At 49.3% G+C, this 13,057-nt stretch overlaps 2 pseudogenes; one reads left to right on the top strand and one right to left on the bottom strand.

The window, feature by feature from the left end:
* The first annotated feature begins 1,682 nt into the window (after nucleotides 1-1,682).
* Nucleotides 1,683-2,321, top strand: LOC100340675 (NADH dehydrogenase [ubiquinone] flavoprotein 2, mitochondrial-like; annotated as a pseudogene).
* A 3,714-nt stretch (nucleotides 2,322-6,035) lies between these two features.
* Nucleotides 6,036-8,662, bottom strand: LOC108177882 (collagen alpha-4(VI) chain-like; annotated as a pseudogene).
* Nucleotides 8,663-13,057: the final 4,395 nt, after the last annotated feature.

The following is a 13,057-nucleotide window of genomic DNA, read 5'->3' on the forward strand; positions in this document are numbered from 1 at the left end:
AGCGAGTGGGCCCCAGAGCACACAGGCGCTCACGCCGGCTGTGGAGGAGCTCCGACGTCGTCTTCAGCCTCTCCATCCCAGTGTCCAGGCAGAAGCACCTGCAGTTCCCAGGGAGTGCGGCAGCGAAGGGGAGGGAGGAAAGGAGCAGGAAAGGGATGGAGAAAGAAGATGCTAGGAACTGTACATTTCTCAAAAACGCCACAGTGAGGTTTGGGGCTGTGCTGCCTTTCAACCCAGTCCCTTCTCACCTATTCATTCCTTACTTTGTTACACGTTCATTTTTGAATAAACCTCCCTGCCCCCTTTAAAAAAAAAAAAAAAAACATTTGAGTCTGATTAACCTGTTGCTATAACAATATCTTCCAAAAGTTGCCTTATGGTGTCCATCTTTATATACTCAAAAATATCAAAATGTGGAGGGGTTTGTGTGTTGAGGCGGGGTGGGGGGGGGATACTATTTTCTGTTACGTGCTTTCAATGGATTTTCTACAATTAAAATGTGTTTCCTTTAACTCATAAAAATGTTTAATTTTAAACATGGCTCTGGGCCAAGGCTGTGGTGTAGTGGACTAAGCTTCTGCCTACAGCACCCACATCCCATATGGGCGCTGGATAGAGTCCCAGCTGCTCCACTTCCCATCCAGCTCTCTGCTGTGGCCTGGGAAAGCAGCAGAAGATGACCCAAGTGCTTGGGCCCCTGTACCCACGTGGGATATCTGGAAGAAGCTCCTGGCTCCTAACTTCCGATAGACCCAACTTTGGCCATTGTGGCCATTTGGGGAGTGAACCACCAGATGAAGGACCTTTCTTTCTGACTCTCCCTCTCTGTCTGTAACTCTACCTCTCAAGTAAATAAATAAAATCTTTTTAAAAAAATGGCTAGGAAACAAAGAATCTGGCGGTTTGGCCCACCCTGTTCTCCATAGCTCTCAGTGCCCAGTGCAGAAAACATAAGGAATCTGGACAGCTGTGCAAAATGGAGCTGGAGGGGGTCTGGCACTGTGGCATAGCGAATAAAGCTGCTGCCTGCAGTGCCAGCATCCCATATGGACGCCAATTGGATTCCCAGCTGCTCCATTTCTTTTCTTTTTTTTAAGATTTATTTATTTGAAAGTCAGAGTTACACAGAGAGAGAAGGAAAGGCAGAGAGAGATTGACAGAAAGGTCTTCCATCTGCTGGTTCACTTCCCAATTGGCCACAACAGTCAGAGCTGCGCCGATCCAAAGCCAGGAGCCAGGAGCTTCCTCTGGGTCTTCCCATGTGGGTGCAGGGGCCCAACTTGGGTCATCCTCTACTGCTTTCCCAGGCCACAGCAGAGAGTTGGATCAGAAGTGGAGCAGCCAGGTCTCGAACCAGCACCCATATGGGATGCTGGCATCACAGGTGGCGGCTCTACCTACTATGCCACAGCGTCAGCCCCTGCTCCACTTCTGATCCAGCTTTCTGCTATGGCCTGGGAAAGCAGTGGAAGAATGCCCAAGTCCTTGGGCCCTTGCACCCACATGGGAGACCTGGAAGAGGTTCATGGCTCCTGGCTTCAGATCAGTGCAGCTCCGGCCGTTGTAGCCATTTGGGAAGTGAACCAGCAGATGAAAGACATCTCCATTTCTCTCTCTCTCTCCCTCTCTCTCTCTGCCTTTCAAATAAATAATCTTCAATAAAATAAAATAAATGTTTTAAAAATGGAGCTGGGGGAGCCGTATGTGTTTGCAGAGGCACTCCTGAGAATAGCCTAGCTACTCCATTTGATTCCACGTCAGAAAACTCTAAGAGGACAGAGTCAATTGTAAAAAGAAAAATCTAGAAGGGCATAAAGCAGCAGCCGTGCTTCCAGTCCTGGATTCAGCCCAGAAGCAGAATGAGTAGCTGCCTACCCCTGCTGGGAAGGAGACTGTGGAAGTTTTACTGTACCTCCAATGAGAGTATAGGCAGTTGCAACGCTTTATGCAATGTCTAATCAAAAGCTGATTGGAAGTACCCCATTCAGGTCTGCACTCCTGCCCCTTGCACGCATGGAAACTCTGACAGCATGCTGGAAGCCATTCAGAAAAAGCTTGGACAAAAGTTGGGGAAACCACCTGACAAACTCTTGGCTCTCATAGAACTGGAGTGTCCAGGGCCCTGCGTCAACACAGCCGTGGTTCAGATTAACGCCAGCTATTAGGAGCATATGGAAGAAATTATTGATGAGCTGAAGGCTGGCAAAATTCCAAAACCTGCACCAAGGCGTGGATGCCTCTCTTGTGAGCCAGCTGGAGGTCTTAGCTCTCCGACTGAACCACCCAAAGGACCTGGCTTTGGTGTGCCAGCAGGTCTATAATCTACATTCATCTGTAAATATGCACCTAGAGAAATAAATATGAACCTTCTGTCTCAAAAAAAAATAGATTGTGGAAAATGAAAGTAAAAATAAGGGCCGGAGCCATGGCTCAATAGGCTAATCCTCCGCCTTGCAGTGCTGGCACACCCGGGTTCTAGTCCCGGTGGGGGCGCTGGATTCTGTCCCGGTTGCCCCTCTTCCAGGCCAGCTCTCTGCTGTGGCCAGGGAGTGCAGTGGAGGATGGCCCAAGTGCTTAGGCCCTGCACGCCATGGGAGACCAGGAAAAGCACCTGGCTCCTGCCATCGGATCAGCGCAGTGCGCTGGCCGCGGCAGCCACTGGAGGGTGAACCAATGGCAAAAGGAAGACCTTTCTCCCTGTCTCTCTCTCTCACTGTCCACTCTGCCCGTCAAAAAAAAAAAAAAAGTAAAAATAAGCTTATTCTGGTGCACATGAATTTTGAAATCTGTGCCTACAAGGGAGTTGTTGAAAAATTTGTGGACATGCATATTATGAAAAAACAAAGCATGGATTTCAAAATTGTTACATCAAAATAAACTTACCTGTTCATATCATTTTCCACGCACATTTTGGATTATGCCGCTATTTCCTTCTCCCTTGCCAGTGTTCCTTCTCATTCACCTCCCCATGCACACGCCTGGCTCCGGGTGCAGGAGCATACTAGAAAACATCAGGACTAAAACTCATTCCCAGCTTGCTGTTTGTTCTGCCTGAGAAATTTGCAGCCCTCCTGGGGAGGTTCTGTGAATAGAGTTTGAAGGCTCAGGGGCCTTCAGTCTATCTCCACAGCTTCCGTTGTGCACGGTAAGACCATCCACAAAATTTTATTGAGGATGCAAAAGTTGCTGGTCACAGGTACATCTGAGCTGGGTTCTGGATGGGTGAACTAAAATGTAACTAATCAAGGCAGGCAGGTGGTGAGGCAGGTAAAGCCCTCGCCTGCGATGCCAGTATCCCATAGAGGCCCTGGTTAGAGTCCTAGATGCTCCAGTTCTGATCCCAGCTCCCTGCTAATGTGCCTGGGAAAGCAGTGGAAGAAAACCCAAGTCCCGGGCCACTGCATCCATGTGGGAGACCTGGAAGAGACTCTTGGTTCCTGGCCCAGCCCCAGTCATTGGGGCCATTTGGGAAGTGAGCCAGTGGATGGAAGATTTCTCCGTTTCTCTGTCTCTCCTTCTCTCTCAAATAAATACATCTTGGGGAAAAAAAAAATCTCTAATTCAAATTCATAACAAACAGTTTCCCTAGAGGTAACTCTTATTTGTTGACTGCCCTTTGTGCAATGTGGTATATCATGCAAGCCTTCTAATTTGCATTTTCCCCAGGAGCGGTTTTGGCTGCCTTTATTCTGTAACTGACAAATGAAAGGGATGCTTTCGTCCCCTGGAAATGGAGAGGGCCAGACACTGGCAGGTGATCTCTAAGGTCTTTTTTCAGCTTTATGGTGCTTCTATAATTCATCAGGGTCCAGCCACTGGTAACGTGTCTACTAATTTCATCCACAACACTCAAAAAATACAAAAAGAAATAAAATATAAGTCCTTGTTTATTCCATGAACTGAAAAGAGAAGCTGGAATCCTAGCTGTTCTCTTCAGGACAATGCCCTCCTGAATATACACAAAAAAATAGGCCTTTAGTTCCTGAAGAACCTGTACTATTTAACACAGGACATCTCATAATCCATGCTCATTTTTTAAAATATTTACAAACTTGCATTCTTTTCATATGACTTCTGAATCTACCAAGGGTACTGGAAAGTACTAATACTCTTTTTTTTAAAGATTTATATATTTGAAAGTCAGAGTTACACAGAGAGAGAAAGAGAGGCAGAGAGAGAAAGAGAGTCTTCCATCCACTGGTTCAGTCCCTAAATGGCCACAATGGCAGGAGCTGGGCTGATTGGAAGCCAGGAACCAGGAGCCTCTTCTGGGTCTCCCACGCAGGTGCAGGGGCCCAAGGACTTGGACCATCTTCCACTGCTTTCCCAGGCCATAGCAGAGAGCTGGATCAGAAGTGGAGCATCAGGGACTCAAACTGGCGCTCATCTGGGATGCTAGCACTGCAGGCGGTGGCTTTACCCACTACTCCACAACACTGCCCCACTAATATTCTTTACCATGGGAGCAAAGAGATTAATTAAATGTTACAGAAAATTGGACTTTAAAGGTTTGATAGGATGCACAGACTCATCCCGGTCTTCCAAAAATTAACTCTCAGCCTCCAAAACACAGCCCAGCCAATCAGGTCCCAGCTTCTCACAGACACCCGCATGCATACATAGTGGTTAGTGCCTGGGTTTTGATACCACACTGCTCTGGGTTCAAGCCCTGCCTCCCTCACGCCCCAGCTGTGTTTCTCTCGTGGAGAAATGGGATTAAATCGCAGCCATTTGCCTCACATGGGGTTGATGTGAGTGAAGTGAACGTGTACCATGTAACACACTAGAGACAGTGCTGGAAGATCCAGGTAGTTATCTGCATTGTGCCCCTCCCGGAGCCTGCCCTGCCTTTAGTGCCCTGGATACATGGGATAACAGGTGCTCTTCTTGCCTGAGTTTTCTTGTGCTTATCAATGAACTGCATCCTAAATGATGCGAGGATTTTTAAAATACACTGCTGCTATCTCTGACTTGTTGTGAGGATCTGAGTAAGATAAAAGATGAGAAAGTGCTTTGTAAAAGCCAAAAGCTCTTGGGATGGGTGTTGTAGTACTGCTTAGGATGTGCACATCCCATAATGGAGTGACAGTTCTAGTCAGGTACCTCTGCTTCCAATCCAGCTTCCTGCCAATGCATAGAGGGAAGTAGCAGATGATGGCTCATGTGTGTCCAGGCCCCCTGCGGCCCACATGGGAGACCTGGATGCAGCTCTTGGCTCCTGGCTTCAGCCTGGCTCAGCCTGGCCGGTGCAGCCATTTGGGGAGTGAATCGGTGTATAAAAGCTCTCTCTCTCTCTCTCTCTCCTTCTCTCTCTCTCCCCTCACTCCCTTCCATTACTTCCTTCACTCTGTTGCTCTGCTTCAAGTAGAAAAATAAATAAATAAACAGACATTTAAAACTATTGTTTTCAAGTCCAAAGCCTGTATTTCCCCAACAGAAGGTGGCAGGTTTCAGGACCTTGGCAACAGGCACACGGTTAATAAAGAACAGAGAGGTGAACTGCTGTCCACAGACCCCCACGAGCAACACCACCCAGGTTCTAGGACCAGGCTGCCTCAAGCTCAAAGCTCAACTGTGCTATTAACTCGGGTCAAATACCCAGTTTTGTTGTATGTTGGCTTCCTCATCTGTAAAAGCAAATGCCTGTAGCCTAGGGTTACAAGGTGATTTCAATGCTTTGCTGTATGAGCAGTCAGTACCAAAGAAGAAAAGCCCCTTGTGGAGGTTAGTTATTCTGAGGATCAGGAGGGGGGCTGCAGAATCTCCCTAGGTGGGTGGAGACTTCCACAAAAACATCTTCTGGGTCTCCCATCCCCCTGGAGGGCAGGTTTCTGGGGAAGGAGAGTCAAGGGGAGGCCCTGCCTCCAGGCCTTGCTGTTCTGGAGACAAGCCTGAGGAGCCAAACAGGGTTGAGGCTGACCTTGGCCATGTGGAAGCTGGAAGCAGATCTGCAACAACACAGACAGAGCTGCCTGCAAAGGACAGCGTGTCCTACTCCATACGAGAGACGTCTCACTGATGTTACGCCCGGCTTCTGCTCCCCCTCCGTATGCCCAACCCGTGAGGACACTGTGTTTACACACTCCCATCTGGGCTCATGCAGGTGATGCGGAATCAAAGGAAGAGTTACGAAGGCTTCATCGGCCCAGTGCTCTGGGAAGGCTCAGGCCTCTGGAGTGGGGACAGCCACCAGAGTTACTAAAAGAATTCCCCCAAAAATAAAGAATATAAAAGAATCCCTAGTGGAAGGTGGTCCCCAGCCAAGGAGTTCAGGCTCTACAGAGCTCTCTCTCCCCTTTCTCCCTGCTCAGCTACAAAGATCAGAGTTTCATTGTATTGCGAGAGCCAGCAGGGTCCCTGACACCGACGATGGGCTTGTGGACCAACTAAATCCTTCGTCACTCACCTCGTATGTTGCAGACCTGCAGGGATTCAAATTGTTCTTTATCGTAGGCTGTGTCCTCAGCAGTAGTAGTTGCCAGAAGCTGAGAAATTTTGGCTTCTCCCACCCCAGTGGGAGAAATTACTATGCTCCTGTCTCTGAGGGCCTTGGCTGCTATGATGGCATCATCTTGGGAAACCCAGACCGTGACCACAATCAGATACTGATGAATACCCAGTCTCTATTCTCTAGCACAGTCAAAAAAAAAGAGGCAGCGTGAAATTCATGGCTTTTCCAGTGCGGGTGCCATTGCTCGTCTACCGAACTCCCAAGGTGGCCCTGGGCAGGTTGGCCTTTGAGGAGTACTAGTTGAGCCTGAATTCTTCCTGGGGGCTTGAGCTGAACTGCAAAAGGCCAATCCAGATTTCATCAGTGCCAATGTCGGATTGGCTCACCATCCTCTCCAGGAATCTCTTCATCTTTTCAAACTCTTCTGGGGAGATGGATCCGGAACCATCTATCGGGAAGACGGCATCAGCTCTCCTATTCTTACAGACAGGGGAGGGAAAGGAGCAGCACAGAATGTCCATTCAGAATCGGAAACCCGCCGGCGCCGCGGCTCACTAGGCTAATCCTCCGCCTAGCGGCGCCGGCACACCGGGTTCTAGTCCCGGTCGGGGCGCCGGATTCTGTCCCGGTTGCCCCTCTTCCAGGCCAGCCCTCTGCTGTGGCCCGGGAGTGCAGTGGAGGATGGCCCAGGTGCTTGGGCCCTGCACCCCATGGGAGACCAGGAAAAGCACCTGGCTCCTGGCTCCTGCCATCGGATCGGTGCGGTGCGCCGGCCGCAGCGCGCCGGCCGCGGCGGCCATTGGAGGGTGAACCAACGGCAAAGGAAGACCTTTCTCTCTGTCTCTCTCTCTCACTGTCCACTCTGCCTGTCAAAAAAAAAAAAAAAAACAAAAAAAAAACAAAAAAAAACAAAAAAAAAAAAAAAAAAAAAAGAATCGGAAACCCAGCAATGACAAGTCCCCGGGGACGTGCTGGGCCGGCATACCCACAACATGAAATCTTTTCAGAGGGAGCCACAGAGGAAGTCAATGAAGTAAATTTGATGCAATCCAGCACTCAGGAGGCTTAAAATAAGATACAGCTGTGTGACGAAGATATAAAATTTGTCCAGCCCGATGCATTCTAGGTCATGGTCACTTTGTGTGGGTTGAACCAGTGAGTCCACACTTAGGGAATGAGGTCTATTTTAATAGAGTAGACTCACTTAGTGAGAGATTGGAGGGGAAAAAAATCCTTACTCTCTAAAAAGCAGATGTCCTGCACCACTTCTTGTTGGATGACCTTCAAGAATCAAACTCATGGATGACAAACATCTTGTCTTGAACGATTCCCATAAGCTCAGTAGCACTGGCGTCTCTCACTCCAAGAGCGTACATGATGACCCCCGTCTGCCTCGATCTCTTTGCAGCCTCAGCCACTGGGTCTGCAGATTTAGCATCAGTGATGACGAGGAGGTATCGGATGACATTGATTGGGGTGGTGTCCGCGAAGATCTGGGTCATGTTGGTCAAGGCCTCTCCAGCCACACTGATCAGTGGCATCAGTGGCCACCTTCAGCTCTGCCGCACTGGGCTTCTGGCTGAGGAGAAGCTGCCTTTTAATTCTGCCTGAATACTGATTAATTCCAACCTAGCTACTCCACAGGCCCCACCTGGAATGTCCTTATCACTTCATTCATGAACCCCTTCATCCTAAGCAAATCTGGGTTGATGCTGCCAGACCCATCCATAAAGAAGCGATTATCTGCCTTTTGACATAAGTGCAACCTAGGCCAATCGCAATAGCAAGAAGAGACGATATCTGGCCTGAGCATCTGATTCCAATCTCCACCCACCTTCCCTCAGCACTCAGTGCTCCCTTGAAGGCACTTGTGGGACCATTGCTGTGGCCTGCAGCACTGGCATCCCATATGGGCACCTGTTTGAGTCCCAGCTGCTTCACTTCCAATCCAGCTCCCTGCTGATGCACCTGGGAAAGCAGCAGAAGATGACTCAAGTGCTTGGGCCCCTGCACCCACATGAGAGACCCGGAAGAAGCTCCTGGCTCCTGGCTTCAGCCTGGCCTAGCCCTGGCTGTTGCAACCATTTGGGAAGAGAACCAGTGGATGGAAAACCTCTCTCTCTTGCTCTCACTCTCTTCCCCAGGCCCCTCAGGGAAATTTGCCTTTCAAATAAATCTTGAAGAAGAAAAAGAGGAAGAGGAAAGCAAGCACTTGGGACCCTCCCTAAGGGTGTTCCTGGGCCCAGGGCCTGATCAGTGTGCACACCCAGCAGACCAGAATGCCTGGAAGAGTGTGGAAGTCACACCAACCAATGACGCCAAGGCTTGGATAAGCATCCTGGTCCCCTTGGAACGGACAACTCTGAGCTGAGCTCTACACAGCTCAGCAGCTTTGGGCCCAGCTGCCTTCATCAGTAACCTGTAGGTTACTCCTCACCCCATGTTGGCCTTCATCCCTCCCCAGGCTCACATGTCCACTGCCCTGCTGTGTGTTCTGAGGTCATCAAGATGACTCTCTCCACTCCAAATCCTTGTCTTGGAATCTGTCTCTGGTGGTAAACTCCACATAAGTCATGAAGTAAAGATAACTGGGCATTTGTCAGTGGGGAAGCTGAGAACAAGCTGGAAGCGAAAATCAAACGGTTTTTGCCTCAGTAGCCATTCCTGCCTCCCAGCCAGGTCACATTTTTAAAAATACATGAGCAAAAGATACACTTTCTGAAATTTAATTTGAATCACATTGATTGATTCAAGGGAACTTAAAACTCTCCGTGTAAAGTGAGACTTAAGTCAGTTTGTGTCGAGGCCTAGATGGCAAACAACAAAAGGGCTCTACATTACGATCTTATCGCCACCACTTACTCACAGGTGCAGCCCCTTAGTGACTCGATTCTCTGTCCAATGAGGATCTTAGCAATCACTCAATCAGCTTAGTGTGAGGATAAAATAAAACCCTGGAAACAGAACTATTACACTTTTAAGGGTAGGATTAGCTGCTGCTGTCATGCACTAGATTTCTCAAAGGGAGTGAAGCAAGTGTTCCTCCTTGAATCAGTGAGAGCAGGCCAGCCTCATGCTATGAATCTCTGGAATCTCTGTTGGGAAGAATTAACAGCTTTTGGGGCCGGCGCTGCGGCACAGTGGGTTAACGCACTGGCCTGAAGCGCCGGCATCCCATATGGGTGCTGGTTCTAGTCCCGGCTGCTCCTTTTCCAATCCAGCTCTCTGCTGTGGCCTGGGAAAGCGGAAGATGGCCTAAGTCCTTGGGCCTCTGCACCTGTGTGGGAGACCCAGAAGAAGCTCCTGGCTTCTGATAGGCACAGCTCTGGCCGTTGCGACCATCTGGAGAGTGAACCATCAGATGGAAGATGTCTCTCTCTCTCTCTCTCTCTGCCTCTCCTCTCTCTGTGTAACTCTGACTTTCGAATAAAAGAATAAATCTTTAAAAAAAAAAGAAAAAGAAGAAGAATTAACAGGCTTTGCCTGTTTCCCGGCTGAGAGGGAAGTAGAGCAAGATGGGAATTGGGTCCCTCCCTGCCACTCAGGATTTCACTTGGGAGGACCCAGATCCGTACAAATCATAGGTCACACTTATCCAAAAAAAAAAAAAAAAAAAAAAAGGTTTTCTCTTTATCTGAGTGAAATTCAGATTTAATTGAGCATCCTGTAACCATGCCCAAAGGCTTTGCACTGGTAGGGAGTGCATGCTGGCAAGCCAAAGAAGACTACTCCACCCCTATGGTATCTTTTATTAATTTAAGTTTTATATATTTATTTGAAAGATAGATTGACAGACAGACAGAGACAGAGAAAGACAAAGAGAAAGAGATCTTCCATTTGCTGCTTCACTCCCCAAATGGCTGCAAGAGTCAGGACTGGCCATCACGAAGCCAGGAGCCTGGAACTCCATGCAGGTCTCCCACATGGACGGTAAGAACTCCAGCCCTTGAACTGTCATCTGCTGCTGCCCAGGCACATTCGCAGGGAGCTAGATCAGACGCAGAGCAGCCAAGACTCTGGTGGGCACTCGGATATGGGACGTGAGCGTCCCAACCAGCAGCTTAACCACACTGTACCAGAACGCCCGCCCCTGGTAAACATTCTTGACCCTGAAGACTGGAGGGGAAATTACAGAAGCACAAGGCAGATCTTGGATGTTGCCAGAACCCAGCATCCCCGGTGCCAGGGCTGCCTGGAGTCTGAGAACAGGGTCTCTGTGCAGGAAGGGACATCTCTGTAGCCAGCTCCATGCAGCAGTGGTTCAAGGAAGCTAACACTGTCCAGAGAACCACGCACCCTAAACACTGCCTAGCAATGTGCATTCTGGCTAATTGTGGTGGAAGGAGACTTAGCGAGACATGCGGAAGGGGAAGTGGAGAGACAGAGAGAATGTCTCTTACACTCTGGGAGCGACTAAGCGTCCTCATCTCTCACACACCCCAATTGCTCAGCAGAGCGTGAAGCATGCAGCAAATGCCATGAGCATGATGATGACCCCAGACAGAATTCCGGTAAAACTGCCACCGCCTCTGTTTACCTCTTAAGCGTTCCTCACCCTCAGCCCTCTAGACTTTGGGCTGATTTTCCTACTCCAGGTTTCTTCTCAGCTGTCCTGTGGTCTGGGAAAAACTCAATCTCCCAGCCATTTGTGAATGAGCTGGGTTCCTTTCTCTCCTTCCTCACTGAATATAGGCAGAGCTGTCCAAGGAACTGAAACTCATAATTAACTATTTTGTGGGGCTCCATGGGATGCGCAGCCATGGAGCCCCCACGTCAAGGTCGGTCTGATAGCTGTTGCTGTGTCTTTATCGCAAGGCGGATGTTGCTAGTTTCGGTTAGGGCAATGCTTTCCCACGGTCAGGACTTTCCAGAGGAGTTGAGAATGTTGTAAACAACAAGATGGCGCTGAGGACCGCGCGGTGAGCCTGCCTGCTGCGTGACACCTCATCTGATTGGCCCGAGGACGCGTGCACACTGCGTGAACAGACAGCGGATTGGAGTGTTCCGTGCATGGACTTGAGCCCGCTTGCAATTGGCCAGATTTTGTATATAAGCTGCGTGCTGAGGAAGGAGGGGGCTTTCCTGTCCACTCTCCTCCCTTCATTCTTTGTCACTGTTATTTTCTCATTAAAAGTCTACTGAAGACCGATAAGCTGCTAACAGTGTCGTTCCTTTGCGGGCAAGGGAGCGGCAATTTGGCTTCTCATTCCCAGAACAGAAGTAGAAACTGATTTAGATATTTGAAATTTCTAGATTGCAGCACCAGTAATCAAGAAATTACAAGAGCATTTAGTGTCTATTTAAAAAAAAAAATCAGTGATTCCACCCCCCCCCCCGAAGATATAATCACAATCTTGAATTTTTAAGTCAATTATCTACATTTCAATGACGCTAATTTAAATCTATGATTCAAATTTGAATCTAAGAAATACTTGTGTGGGTGGCCAAAAATAGACAGACACAGAGATTTCACAACAATCAGTAAATAGCAAGTTTGGGATTTAAAATTCAGGACTTTTTGTTCCAAAGTGCATGTACTTAACCAATATGTTTTATCCTGGTAATTTTTAAAACTAGATGGAAGGTCGGTGCCATAGCTCACTAGGCTAATCCTCCGCCTTGTGGCGCCAGCACACCGGGTTCTAGTCCTGGTCGGGGCGCCAGATTCTGTCCCGCTTGCCCCTCTTCCAGGCCAGCTCTCTGCTGTGGCCCCAGAGTGCAGTGGAGGATGGCCCAAGTGCTTGGGCCCTGCACCCCATGGGAGACCAGGAGAAGCACCTGGTTCCTGCCTTCGGATCAGCGCGGTGCACCAGCCACAGCGCGCCAGCCACAGCACGCCGGCCGCGGCGGCCATTGGAGGGTGAATCAACAGCAAAGGAAGACCTTTCTCTCTCTCTCTCTCTCTCTCACTGTCCACTCTGTCTGAAAAAAAAAAAAAAAAAAAGATAAAACGTCTGCAAGGTGTGGGATTCTGCTTTATGATGAGTTGACTCCAGCATCTCTGCTTTTGGGGGGCAGGGGCAGGGTAGAGAAGGTGCTATATGGAGCAAGCAAAGACTTTAAGAAAAGACCAAATTTGGAAAAGCCCCGCCTACCTTCTTGCAGGGTATGGTCCATTGCAGAAGTGAATGCTTTTGTGCTTCCAGCCTTTTAAGTTCGCTTCCCATGATGAAGAATTGCAAAAAGAACCAGGGGAAGGCGCGCTTCCAAGGCGGGTAGGGCGCCATCTTCTCCAGGTCCTTGCTCTGGAGGCACGCTGGGTACCCACAGCACAGATGGGGATCCCTGCCCTGCGGAGGCGAGAAGCGGGTCTGGATGCATTGTCTTGGGAGAAGCCATCCATGATGGCCACCGCTATCTGCCGCAGCCCTTCCTCGGACCCACTGTCCCTCTCCTGAGCAAAAACCTGGTCCCTTACAAAATCCGAAGCAGCCCAGTGTTCGTCTTTCCTCCTCTTCCCTGGTGGGTGAATTTGTCCAAATGCTCCACGATTTGGCCTGGATTCCGAAACACATCACAGTTGCTCCCGGTGGACGACCAAGGAGATCCTCAGCGCCTCGCGATGAACGCACAGAGCCGACTGTGGTCGTGAGGAGGCTGAGCGCT

This window comes from Oryctolagus cuniculus, chromosome 4 (genome assembly GCF_964237555.1).
Source record: "Oryctolagus cuniculus chromosome 4, mOryCun1.1, whole genome shotgun sequence".
Taxonomy (NCBI): Eukaryota; Metazoa; Chordata; class Mammalia; order Lagomorpha; family Leporidae; genus Oryctolagus; species Oryctolagus cuniculus.